Source organism: Cavia porcellus, unplaced genomic scaffold (assembly GCF_034190915.1).
Source record: "Cavia porcellus strain 051 isolate PalLab524CR breed Dunkin Hartley unplaced genomic scaffold, mCavPor4.1 scaffold_10, whole genome shotgun sequence".
NCBI lineage: Eukaryota > Metazoa > Chordata > Mammalia > Rodentia > Caviidae > Cavia > Cavia porcellus.
Window position 1 is genome coordinate 26,190,053 of NW_026947493.1, and position 13,797 is coordinate 26,203,849.

Below are 13,797 nucleotides of genomic sequence, written 5' to 3' on the forward strand. Positions count from 1 at the left end.
TGAGATCATGCACAGCAGCTCCTGGCCACACCTGACTGCGAGCACGGCCGTGGCCGTGGCGTGGTCCCGGTGCAGAGACTTCAGTAGCCAGGCAGCGCCTTGCTGTTGGCCAGGGTTCAGCTGGGGTTAGAGAGGTGTGTGGCGTCTTCCCACCCCAGCAGCGCTAGGTCCACGGGCGTCCTGCCCTTGCCTTTCCTCCCTTCTTTCTCTTGCGGGTCATTGAGGATGCTGCTCATGCTTTGAAGTAATCTGGGTCCAGGGCGAGGTTTGCATCATGTTGATTTTGATTCCCGTGTACTATATTTGTTTGCCATTTAAATCAGCTCTATCCGGGAGAGGCTCAGTTCCTGCAGCCTCTGAGGTCTGCAGTTTTTAAGGAAAGAGAGACAAAGTGGGGCGGCTCCCTTCCAAGGGCATCCCATGGGAAGAAGAGGGAAAATGAAATGCAAAACAGTGAGGAGGGGTGTGGTGTCCCCGGCCCTCCAGTGTTTGGGGGCCTGCCTTGCTCCTGGGGGTGGGTGGAGGCTGGCACCTCAGGACTGTTCTCTTTGACATGGGCTACACTGATCATTCCCATCACAGCTGACCTTGCATTCAGCCCCGCGACAGATGCCAGCCCGGGACCCTACAGTCCTATGTCACATCCTCCCATGATGACTGAGATTCTGGGTAACTGAGAGCTGCCTGGTTTCCTGTCAGGGCAAGGACCTGGGATTAGGGGTCTCTCCTTAGTCTCCAGGCAGAAGAATGAAGCACACAGAGTTTAAATAAATTAATTTTGAAAGACAACACAGCACTGTTCTGGAGCCCAAAAAGCAAAGATTTTCGATATTTTGCTCATTGTCTATAATTTTAGCATTAATTTTTCTTTTTAAAAATATTGCATGAAAATTATTTTTCTTGATCCCCGAGGCTTTTGTGTTCCTGGAGTTTTGCGCCCAAGGCGAGCGTCTCACTTGCTTGGCTTCGGTCCCTGCCTGGGTGTCAGGCTCCGTGCGCACTCTTTGCGTGACATCGTTCTAGCGCTGTTGTTGGTGCTGTTTGCTCCTTGTAGCGCCTGTGCCGGGCACGTACAGGCACTGAGCCATAGAGTCAGCCAAGTAGGGGTGGCGACTGTCCCGAGGCTAGACGTGAAGAAACCCGGAAGAGCTTGTATTTGCCTCTCATCAACACCCAGGCTCGCAAGCGGAAGCAGGTGTCCAGTCCCTGTGTGTCTGGCTGGGAGTCTGGGGACAGAGTGTCCTTCACCCTGTTTGCTGGAGGTCGATGCCCTGGTGCACTGGCTCACCATCTTGATTTGCCCTGCAGAGGTCACGTCTTGATTTCTCCCAGGAGCGAGGGCATCACATTTAAGCAGAACCAGAAACAAAAAAATGGAGAGAACGTGTGGCACCCTGGACTCAGCATCCAGGGAAAGGAGTGAGTGGGTGCCTGTCCAGGCCTGTTTCTTTCCACTGTTAATGAGGCTCTTTTTTTTTTTTTTTTTTTTTTTGGTATTAGAGATCGAATTCATGACCTTGTGATTGCCATGCAGGCACTTGTGGCAGTGAGCAATGCAGGTCGATTTTATAATATTTTTTTTTTCAAAGTTCTTTTTAAAACATAAAATATAGACAATCTCTGAGTCCTAGCTGGTTCTTCAGTGATATAAACTGCAACGCAGTTTCTCCATCTTCGCTTGCTTTGTCCTCGCGTGAGCTCCTGTGGGAGTTCTCACTCATGCATGTAGGTCTTCACCCGAAATATTTTTAGCCTCATTCTGTGGCCCCGTGCTGCCTCGCTGGTCATGGAGCTGTGGAAAAGTGACGCGTTCTAACCGACATGCGCTCTGTGTATCAGCTTACACTGAAGTTTGGAGGCTAAGTCTGAGAAAGACAATACAACTAAGATAAATGCATAATATACCATTATAGCTATTTATATGGCTAACATATTGCAGTATTTTTGGTCCACTAGTTTAAAATAAATATATTGCAAAATCCATCTCACTTGTTTTTAGATTCAGCGTGGCTAGAAGATATTTATGTTTTTCTATGTGTCTTGTGTTATATTTCTATTGGACAGCAATATGACTGAAATAGTGCCTCACAGCTGTTTGCTTTGCAAGGTACAAGGTATATCTGTTTTGTTTTTTAGCAGTTTCAGGAACAAGCAGAATTTATCCAAAGAAAGAAAAAAATTGGGATCAGTTTTGGTGATGAAGTCCCTTTGCTGATAGACAGCTGTTTCTACCTGCTCTGAAGACTCTTAAGTTTTTCTTGTTTTGTTTTGGTACTGGGGATCGAACACATGACCCTGTGCTTGCAAGGCAGGTGCTTATGCTACTGAGCTAATCCCCAACCCTGCTCTTGAGTTCTTTAGGCAGTAGCATGACATTACACTCTGAGAGGGTGAGGGCAGCTTATCTGCCCCACAGAGTGGCCCCTTTTATGAATTAATTTATTGTTATTTTAAAGACAAAAAATAAAATTTCAAAATAAGATGTAAGAGGGTAACAATGGTTACTACATTGCATATTGTTATCTTTAAATTAGTAACTCAGAGAAGATGTCAGCATTTAATTGTCCAAATAATATTAGCACAAACCTTTCTTTTCAATGAACTAAGAGAAATTAGTAATATAACTATCTTAACTGTATTGTGTGTGTGTATATATATATTTTTTCTTTCCTTCTTTTTCCCCTTCCCCCCATCTCAGTTCCTCTTTCCTTTTGGAGCTTCTTCCCATTTTATACCATCTATCATACATTTTGGATGCTGTGTACTCTTTCAGCTTCTCATACTGGGGAGACAATATGTGTATCCTTAATCCATCTAGTTTATTTCACTTATGAATATGATCTCAGGTAGCATCCATTTACCTATGAAAGTCCCCAGTTTACCCTTCTTCATGACTGTGTAGTACTCCTTTGTAAAAAAAAAGAACATCTTTTTATCCATTCTTTGGTTGATGAGCACTTGGGTTGCTTCCAACAGTTAGTTATTACAAATTGTGCAGCCATAAACATGGGTGAACATATATCTATGTGCTATGATGTTTTTAATTCTTTTGGGAAGATCCTCAGAAGGGGAATAGCTGAATCAAGTGGGACCTCTAATCCTAATGTTTTGAGGAAAATCCACATGGATTTCCACAATGGTTGCACCAATTTGTACTCCCACCAACACTGGAGAAAAGTTCCTTTTTCCCCACAGCCCAGCTAGGATTTGTTACTGGTTGATTTTTGATAATAGCTATTCTTTCTGTGGCGAGATAGAATCTCAGTGTTTCAATTTGCATCTCTCAAAGATCAGTGATATTGAACATTTTTTCATATATTTATTTGCTGTTTGAATGTCTTCATCTGAGAAGTGTATATTCATCTCAGATGTTCATTTTCGGACTGGATCTTTAAATTTGGGAGGCCTAACTTTTTTTTGAGTTCTTTATATGTTTTCAATGGTAATTCTTTGTCTGAGGAACAGCTGTCAAACATTTTTTCCCACATAGTGGGTTGTCTCTTCATTCTGATGGTAGTTTCTCTTGCTATGCAAAAGCTTTTTAATAAGATGAGAGCCTAGTTGTTGATTCTTTGTGATAGTTCCAGTATGATAGGGGTTTTGTTCATAAAGTCTTTGCCTGCACTAATGCCTTGAAGAGTTTTATGTATTCTATCTTCCATCAGATTTAATGTTTCTGTTTTAATGTTTAAATCTTTAATCCTGTTCGAATTTAGTTTAGTGCATGGTGAAAGATAAGGGGTTCAATTTTAGTCTTCAGCACATGCAGAATCAATTTTTCCAGCACTATTTATTAAAGAGGCTTTCTTCCAGAGAATGTGTTGGTACCTTTGTCAAAGATAAAGTGGCTTACTATGTCTGGAGTGGTTTCTGCATCTTCTAATCTATTCCATTGATCTTTCAGTCTGTTTTTTTTTTTTTTTTTTATCACAGTGGCTTTATGGTATAATTTCAAGTCGGGGATTGTGATGCCCCCTGCCTTGCCTTTGATGCCCAGAATTGCCTCTGCTATGCTAGGTCTCTTTTGGTTCCAAATGAATTTTGGGATGGTTTTCTCTCATTCTGTGAGATGTGCTATTGGAATTTTGATTGGAAATGCATTAAATCTGTATAACAGTTTTGAAAGTATGGCCATTTTCAAAGTATTGCTTCTTCCTATCCAAGAGCAAAAGATATCTCTCCAATTTCTAATATCCTCTTCAATCTCCATTTTCAGAGTGCTGTAGTTGTCAGTGTAGAGGTCTTTTGCATCCTGCTTTATATTGATTCCCAGGTGTTTCATTTTTTTGGATACTATTGTGAAAGGTATTGTTTCCCTGATTTCTCTCTCAGTGAGTTTATTATTCGTGTACAGGAAGGGTATTGATTTTTGAGTGTTGACTTTGTATCCAGCTAAGCTACTGAATTTGCTTATTAAATCTAGGAGTTTTTTAGTGGAATTTTTGGAGTCATCTTTGTAGAGTATCATGTTATCTACAAATAAGATAATTTAACTTCTTTCTTTCCTATCATTATTCCTTTTATTTCTTTCTCTTATCTGATTGCTCTGGCTAAAGTTTCCAGGACTATGTTGAATAAGAGTGCAGACAGTTGGCATCCTTGTCTTGTTCCTGATTTTAGAGAGAAAGCCCTCAAGTTTCATCCATTTAGTATGATGTTAGCTGTGTGTTGTCATAAATGGCCCTTATCAGATTGAGATAAAGACTGTCTATTCCAATTTTCTGTAGGCTGGACTTTGTCAGAAACTTTTTCTGCATCTATTGAGATGATCATATGGTTTTTGTTCTTGGCTCTGTTGATGTGGTGCGTAACATTTATTGATTTGTATATGTTGAACCATCCCTGCATCCCTGAGAAGAATCTTACTTGGTCACGGTATAATCTTCTTGATGATTTGCTGCAGTCTGTTGCCAGTATCCTATTGAGTATTTTGGCATTTATGTTTATTAGAGAAATTGGCCTGTAGTTCTCTTTCTTAGTTGGGTCCTCCTCCGGTTTTGGTATCATCTTTGACTTTAGTTATATCTTTGATTTCACTGATTGATATTGGTTTCTTTAAGGTTGTTCTTGCTTCAGCTAGGAATCTGTCCATTTCTTCTGCATTTTCCATCTTGTTAGAATCCAAGTTTTCAAAGTAGGTATAGATAATCTGCTGGATTTCTGCAGAGTTCATTGTTATCTTACCCTTTTCATTCGCTGTTGAGTGGATTTGAGTCTTTTCTTTCCTTTTTTTATAATGTTGGATAAGGGTTTGCCACTTTTATTTAATCTTTAATCAAAGAATTAACTCTTCAATTCGTTAATTTTTTGGTATTGCTTTTTAGTCTCCAGTGCATTAACTTTTGCTCTGACCTTTATAATTTCCTCCCCGGTTCCAGCTTTTGGCTTAACCTGGGGCAGCCTCTTGTGAGTTCCTGTATTGGCCTCCAGTGGCTGTAGAGCCTCTGTGCTCACTGTGGGCTGGGCGCAGGCACCAAAGCCTGCTACCTCTGTTGGGTCAGGGACAAGTTGCAGAGTGGGTTCTGCCCTTGGGATCTGGGGTAACTAAAACACCTCTGCCTAGGTAATTTAGACACAACTGAAACGAGATTTTTAGGTGTTTGGAAGCTGGTAAGGGACAGTAAGATGTCTCAGCTCGGATGTGTCCTTTGGTGTAATTCACATTGGTCATTCAGAGAAACAGGACCTCTGCAGGCATGGGCAGCTCTGCAGAGATGCCCTTTGGTAAGAGGAACGCGATGCCTGTCTTCCTCAGGAGAGAGCAGAGGCAGGCAGGGCCATGCTCTCTGACACACACCTATTTGCCCTAAAAGGGGCTCTTCACAAGAAGAAGGGGGTGGGAGCTTTCTGATGCAGGAGCTTTCTGATGACTGCTACCTGCAAACCCGGAGGCTCGCTTTGCGCAGAGGGACTGCCTTTGTTCCAGGCCTTCTCCTCCTGCCAGGTATCAGTGGCGTCACACCTCGTGCAGCTTTGAGCTCCTGCCCTTCCACAGCTCCACGCATTCTTTAAGCCTCTGCTTTTTGGCCCTTCCTGTGCATCTCTTACTGTTTGTATGGTGGCTGGGTTAATAAGTTTGTAGGCGTTTTTCTCAGTAATTTGTCGCTTGCTGGTTTATTCGTAGATGAAAATGATCAAATATTCAAGAGGAAAAGGTGGAGCTGAGAAGCTCTTTACACTGGGAAGGGCAAACTCAAGGTGCTGCCACCTCAGGGCTGCTGCTGACTGGCCTCTGCCTCTGCCCTGCCCCTGCCTCTGAGGTGGCTCCTCCTTGCCACACCCTCACCTGCAGAAGATGCAGCAGAGGTTGAGTGCTTGTGATTGAATCGCCTTCCAAAGGCCTAGCCTATTAGGAGATCATGGGGTGTGTGTGTGTGTGTGTGTGTTACATTTTGACCTGTGCCGTTAGAGGAGACAGACAGACCTTAGCAACTCTGAAACTTCAGCTTGGGAAGCATCAGCAGGTGATGCTGATGGCGATGGCATCGCTAGGGTTGTGGATGGCAATGGCATCGCTAGGGTTGTGCCCAGGACCAAGTCCATCAGCCCCTTTGGGGTTTGACCTGGGATCCAGGTTCCTTCTGTACTCTGCTTTGAAGATATCTTTGCTTTTTCCAGTAATCCCTCCCCTTTCCCTTTATCTCTCCTGTCTGCACACTGCAGGGTCCAGTATGCTCCCAGCTGCCAGCTGGCTCTCGGCCACTCTCCTCTCCTGCAGTGTTCTTTGGAGAGTACAGCAGGCAGGAAGTAGGCGCAGTGGTGCCCTTCCTCTTTTTTCTTCTTCATTATCTTATGAAGAAGTGACGTTTATTTAGCCTGAAAGGTGTCTGAAGTCATATTTGATATAGACAGATTATAATTTTTATAAAAAGTTAGCATCCGTCCTTGGAACACAGAAGTTTCTTCCTAATGTTTATTGAATGACTGAATTTCTTTCCTGTTTATCTTCTTGAAAATTATGGTGCCCTTTATCACACAGACACTGCCTGTGAAGGGCGTGGAGGCGGCAGTGAGGTAAATGCAGAGGAGATGACGGGCACCTCTGTGCCACATTGTAGATTGTTCCTTAACACAGCAAACAAACAGGCTCTGTAGCTCTAAGAGACAGACCTCCCCTTTTCTGTGATGCTTAGCCTCTCTGGTGTTCAGCTGCATGGATCTTTTCTCCATCTCCTCCTTCAGAGGAGCTGTATTTGTTTGGACTGTGAGTTTCAAGTGACCAAAGAACAATGTCAAAGTATTGTAAGTAAAAAAAAAAGAGAGAGATAAATAAATAGACAGACAGACAGAATTTATTGATTGAAAGCTATACCCAGAGGCTTACTGTTTGTCACATGGTCTTGTGTCAGATGGCTGGCTATTGTTCCATTGTTAACCCTCCTCTCTTCACTCCCTGTGATCAGAAGATTCCAGATTGCTCCAGGAAAAGGTCCCATCGTTGTGTACCTTTCTCTGAATGTGGCCAAGCCAGTTATATCCTCTGATTTGCCACATCTGGAACAGAGATCAGGCTGGAGTCAGGGTGGGAGATCAGCTGCACACTAAGTGTTTGAATTGAGAGAGAGAGAGAGAGAGAGAGAGAGAGAGAGAGAGAAAGAGAGAGGGAGGGAAAGAGAGGGAGAGAGATAGAGGCAGAGAGAGAGAGAGAGAGAGATTGTGTCCCAAGGCTAATTCAAGGTCAGTTTATCACAGAAGGGAAATCAAGGTGTTTACACTGGCAAAACATATCAAAAGACTACCAAGGAATCACTCTCTTCCATTAGACTGACTCTTGCCTGGGGAATTATTGCTGTGCCCAGCTCCAAAGCATTGGTCTACAATCTCTCTGCCCACCAATAGTCTGGGGCACCTAAGCTGGTGATGGCAAACCTTGAAGAGATGAGTGCCCATACTGCACCTTAACACCATTTATTTGTAGCAAAAAGCCAACACTGCACTTAAACTCCAACACTGAGGTTTTAGTTTAGAAAAACAACTCATATGTTAATACTGTCAGAGCAGGGTATGGTGGCACACTCCTATAATCCTAGCACTCGGGAGGCTGAGGCAGGAGGATTGCTGCAAGTTTTGGATGTAGCCTGGTATATTGTACAAACAGCTTTTCAGTAGTTGTCCAAATAAATATAATGTCATTGTGCACCTGACTATTGAATCAATGAAACACATGTTCCTCCAAATCAACCAAATTGGTTTTTATGCCATAGTCTGCTAAAAGTCTGAGCTCTAATCTGGCTCTGTGGTTTGCCAGCCATGTGGATTTGGGTGAGTTTCCAGGCCCTGGAGGCCTCTCTTTGTTCATTTATAAAATGAGGCTGATCTGGTACCTCCCCCACTGAGCAAGGGTGATGCTTGCAGTGTGCTCACATAGCAGATGGCTAGCAGAACTGACATGCAATATTATGTGAATATATTTAAAAGAATAAGTATGTGTTAGCCATTTATGTTCATTAATTTAATATCTATTGTTTTTGTTAAATGCTAGGCCCCTCGCCATATATGAGCTAGAAATTTTAAAAGATGGAATTTGTGTTCCTAAGGACTCTACAGTTTCTTCTTGGAGACAGTCGTGTAAATAGGTGATCACAGGTAACACTTACTGTTTTGGCCTCTGCCTAGATGTCCCCCCAAAGCCTCATGCAATTTTAGAGCTTTTGCAGAGGTGGCAGAGTATAGGGCATGTGATGGATTCATGGTACAGTGCTGGGATTAAGGTGGGTGATGCTGGGTCAGTTCACTGATTGGTTTGGCCCCACGCTAATCTTGGTAGCCCAAATATAATACAAGAGGCAAAAAAAGGCTTGCCTCCCATCTCTCCCTGCTGTTGCCTTTACTGTCTTCTGCTGCCATGAACTGTTTTCTGTGAAGCCATCCTGTTGTGGAGTCAGCCAGTTATGGACTGAAACCTCTACAAATTGTGAACTAAATAACCCTTGCCCCCTTTTAACATTGAATATCGAGTATTTTGTCTCAGCAATGAGAAAAATAACTAAGATGCTTATAATCCCATGGTCTTCATAGTTCAGTCTCCAGCGATGTGTACAAAAAAGGCATTCAAAACTAACCCAGACTTCTAGAACACCAGGAGAGGAGCCTGGGTCCCAGCAGTGCCACTGCTCTCTCTCGTGCTCTGCTGTTGGCGTCTCAGCCTACTGAGACTCACAAGTTACTTCATGTTATGAGACCTGCCGGGCTCTCCTGCCATGCCTGCTCTGTGCCTGGTGCCACGGGTCGCCAAAGCTGCTGTCCCCTTACCTTGGCTTCCCTAGCTGGTCACTGTGCCTGCCCCAAGTCTGACTGCCTCTGGCAGAGTTGGATGGCATCTGCTTTTACTCTAAGGTTCAGCTTACCTTCTCCAGTGGCCTCCTGGCCCTTGGCCTTGGCCTTGGCCTTGGTCATAGGCCTGGTCACTGCTTCTGTGCTTTTAGTTCCCTAGTTTCTCAGCCCCCAGAGCAACAACCAGTCATGGTTCAGTTGTTGGCACCCCTTAATCTAGTCTAGAAACTGTACCATCAGATGTGGGGTGGACTTTTTGCTCTCACTGGTGTTGCACAAGTTATTTTGCCTCCTCATCGATAAATGGACATGATAGTAGGACCTTCTGTGGGAATGCTGTAGGCATTTTATGATATAATTCAAGGAAGGCCATGGCACATAGCACCTTATGCAGGCCCCAGTGATGGTGGATGGTCCTATTCTAAATGTGGAACTATGTTTTGGAGAACTCCAGTGGTTTTTCCAGACGAGCCACCAATGATAGTTTTCTTTAGAGAAGCAGCTTGGTCTTCTAAAAATGATAATTTGGAAAAAAAAGAAACAAACAGCATGTTGGTGACAGAGAAGGCAAATTATTTTGTTGTGGTGTCTTTTTGCTTTTGTTTTTCACACCTGTTTTCTCAGAGGACTAGAACTTAGTGTCTCGCCAAAACTTAACAACAAGTAAAAGACGTGGTTTAAAGTTGTCAACAGACATGGCAAATGTGAAATCAAATCTCTCATTTGCTTTGGAACGTCCGGACGGCAAGGACAGCTGGAGTGTTGCTATTTTTTATTTCAAATAAAAGAGTCAGCTCCTAGTTACCATAGAAACCACCAACCTAATTATAAGGAGTTTTGTTCACTGGATAGAAGTAATCATTTCTGTTTCCTCTTCATGCTCACACAGGTCCCCAAAATCTTGGCGTGGATTTGGTCCTAACTGAAAGGCTTTGCTGTCTTTCTTAAAATGATTACAATGTATTGACCAGCTGACACAGGAGAGCGAGCTGGTGGGGCCAACCAGAGTCATTGAGAAATCGCATCCACAGCTTGTCTTCTGCTTTGCAAAGAAGTCATGAGCATGTAGCAAGAATAGGTTAATGCTTTAACATACAGCGGTACCTCGATTCACAAACTTAATTTGTTCCACGATTCATGAAAAGATGGCTGTGTTCGTGTTCATGTGGGAAGGATCCCCACAATCCTGTTTGCTACTTTGACAAAGTGATGTACACTTGAAAAACAAAAGCAAAATTCTGCCCAACACCTTGATTTGTGAACCAAATTGTTCAAAGTAACTGATCTGTCCTGGTCAGTCCTACTTTTTTTTCCCTTCTATTTGCCAGAGTAAACGAATGAACCATATTCTCCTGTAAGATCCAGCTCAGCTCTGGAGTAGTCTTGGTCTCAGATTTTATATGGGAATCAGTGATTGATCACATTATTTAACACTACAGTGTCTGGAGCAGGGATGTGGAAGCTGCTGGGCTTTTGGGCATCTATCTGGGGTATGCAGGGGTCGTCACTGAGGCCCAGACTGGAGAGGTGGGACTTCTCCTGCCTCTGTCTTTGAACTTCCCATCTCTCGGTTGACTGCCCACCCTGCTGGTGTACATCAGAGTGGACTGTTTCTCTTGACCCTGTGCAGGGAATCAGCCCTTCACCAAGCTAATAGAAAGCTAAAGGGCACAGAGGAGCAGGAGAGTGGGTTTATTTTGGGTATAAGATTCCTTAGAGGTTAGAGACTTGCAAATGCAATTAATATATTTTTGGGGATTCTGTTTATAGAATATGCCAGCTGTACGTTTATGTTGCTTACATTTTGTCAACACTGAACTACTCCATTGAGACTCGGCTGTTCCACATACACAGTAGGAGCTTCAGGAAATCCCTCAGGCTATTTGGGACTAGGGGAGGGGCTGGGCTATTACATGGGTGGACAAAAGCCTGTGGAGACTGGGGCTCCTATGAGACAGAGACCATGAGAGCAGCTTATGGAAATGTGTGTGGGTGGGTTGGCTTGCGGGTGGCAGTGCGGGTGACTCGGGCCTGGAACAGTGACACCCATGAGGGGTCAGCGTGTGTCTGCACAGAGCCATGCTTTGCTGAAGTTGCCTTTGTGCTTGTGCCTTGCCAGGTTTTCCTCTGCTCTTCTGTCCCTACTTTCCTGCCCTTTTCTTTTTCTTTCTTTTAAAGTTTTGCTTTATCTTTTAATTGACAACTAGTAATTGCATCTAATTTGTGGGGCACAGTGTGATGTTTTGATGCTTGTATACATTTTGGAATGACAAAATCAGGCTTAATGAATACTATCCCAGACATGGATCATTTCTTTGTGGTGACAACATTCAAGATCTCTCAGCTGTTCTGAAAGATGTAAAACATTAACTGTAGCCACCCTCCTGCACAGGAGAATGTGGGATTTCTTCCTCCTGCCTGCCTGAAATTCCATGCCCTTTGCCCAGCATCCCCTCTGTCCCCACCTGCCTCTCTCCTCTGTGGTAACTGCCGTGCCAGTCCCTGCTTTCCAGAAGTTCACGTTTTTAAGACTGCGGGTATGGATGAGACCCGCTGGTATTTGTCTTTCAGGGCCTACCTTGTCTCGCTCAGCATAGTGTCCTCTGGGCTCACCCACATCGCCACAAGTGACAGAATTGCTTGCCTTTTTAAGGCTTTAACTCTATTCTGTTGTGTTGGCACCATATTGCGCAGGTCCCTCTGTGCACCAGTGGGCCCCTCAGTGGCTCCGCAGCTTGGCAGGTGTGACCCCGAGGCAGGGAATGTGAGTGTGCAGGCGTCTCTTTGACATGCTGCTTTCAGTTCCTTTGGCTGTGTACTTAGTGTAGGATTGCTGGGTTGCATGGTAACTTGGTTTTCAGTTTTTTGAGGAATCTTTCCACTATTTTCCAAAATATCTGTACTAATTTATAAAATCAATCATTTCTTTCTCTGCAATCTTATTTATCTTTCATTTTTCTACCGTAGCTGATCTGCCAGACATAAGACACTTTCAGTGGTTTTGATGGAGTAGACAGCCAGAAATGAGCTGGAGCCAGCACCTCAGCCATGGAGCCCTAAAGAGAGGAATGAAAGAAAAAAGGCCACAGTCTAGATTTCTGAGAGGCACGCTTCATGCCCTGGCAAGTGGCCCTTCTTTACCCTGTCTGACCCCACTTGGGCACGCCGGGGGCACCAGGGTGTGGACCCAGCTATACTTCATTTTCAGGCATTTTGCTGATGGTTTTGACCACCCTCACTGGCCCGTGGATACCACGTCAGTGAACAACAATTAGCTCCCATATCAGTTTTGAAAACCTCGCTCTCTGGATGTGAGGGTGGAGACTCATAGCTGATTGGAAAGCTGATTGTCAGTCGTAGGCCCTGGCTCCTCCCCAAATCCAAGGCCTTCTAAGAAACTCTGCTCTACTTCTTGGGGCAGACAGCTCCTGTAGGTTTTTGTCTACTTGAAGTAGACAAAACTGAAGTGTCTCTGAAGTTGACTGTCCTCTATAAGCCTGCCTTGCTAGTTGCATAATAAAGTGCTTTAAATCTTCTGCTCCTTTGCTTTGCCTCTGAGTCCTGTTTGGGGACCTCCTCACAAATCTCCAGGAGGATCCAAGACCCCAGGCCACTTCGCCATGCAGAGCAGCACCCAGCTCAGGCTGACTCCAGACTTCTCTGATGACTATAGTATTGTGATGATTAGAGATACTGAACATCTTTCCATGTGTCTGTTTGGCATTAATGTCTTCTTCAGAGACCTATGTATTCAGGTCCTTTGCCATTTCTTAATAGGCCTGTTTTCTTGTTGATTAGTATTGAGATCTCTGTTCATCTTAGATGTTAGTTCCTTATCTAGTATATGACTTACAAATACTTTTATTTTGTAGATTTTTTACTTTTTTATTCGTCTTTGCTGTGAAGATTTTTCATTTGCTACAATCTCCTTTGTCTATTTTCACCTTCATTTTCTGTGCTTGTAAGGTCATATCAGAGAAGTCATTGCCTGGGCCAATGTTGTTTAACTTTTCCCCTATATTTTCTTCTAGTAGTTCTATGGTTTCATGTCTTTAATAAATTTTGAGATGATTCTTGTATAAGGACTGTTTTACCCAGCTGAGGTGACACCTAATCTTTTTCTTTTTATTTCCCTCACTTTTTATTTTTTTAGAAGTATATGTTTGCAGTACATAATGCTTACATTCTTTGTGTGGATTTAAATGTATATAACACATCCTAATTCTTTTTGCACCCCCATCGCTTCCCTTTCTTCCCCTTCCCTCCCTTTTCCAGAAGTTCTGTCTCCCTATTTTTCATTACCTTTTATTTTTCTCTTTATTTCTAGTTTAGGTTTCTCATATACAGAACCATATGATATTTAAGCTGATGTGTCTGATTTATTTTACTTAACATTGTGGTCTCAAGGGGCATCCATTTTCCTACAAATGATTCAAGCTTATTCTTCTTTAAGGCAGAGTAGTATTCCACTGTGTGTAAATACCACACTGTATCCATTCATCTGTGGGGAGACCAAAGGCTGTG

The 13,797-nt window shown here is 43.4% G+C and overlaps 1 protein-coding gene across 1 annotated transcript in view; it reads left to right on the forward strand.

Annotated features, from left to right (window-relative positions):
- The window catches only part of Prickle2 (prickle planar cell polarity protein 2), a 301,419-nt gene that overhangs the window by 52,770 nt on the left and 234,852 nt on the right, over positions 1 to 13,797 (forward strand). The window lies entirely within an intron of this gene.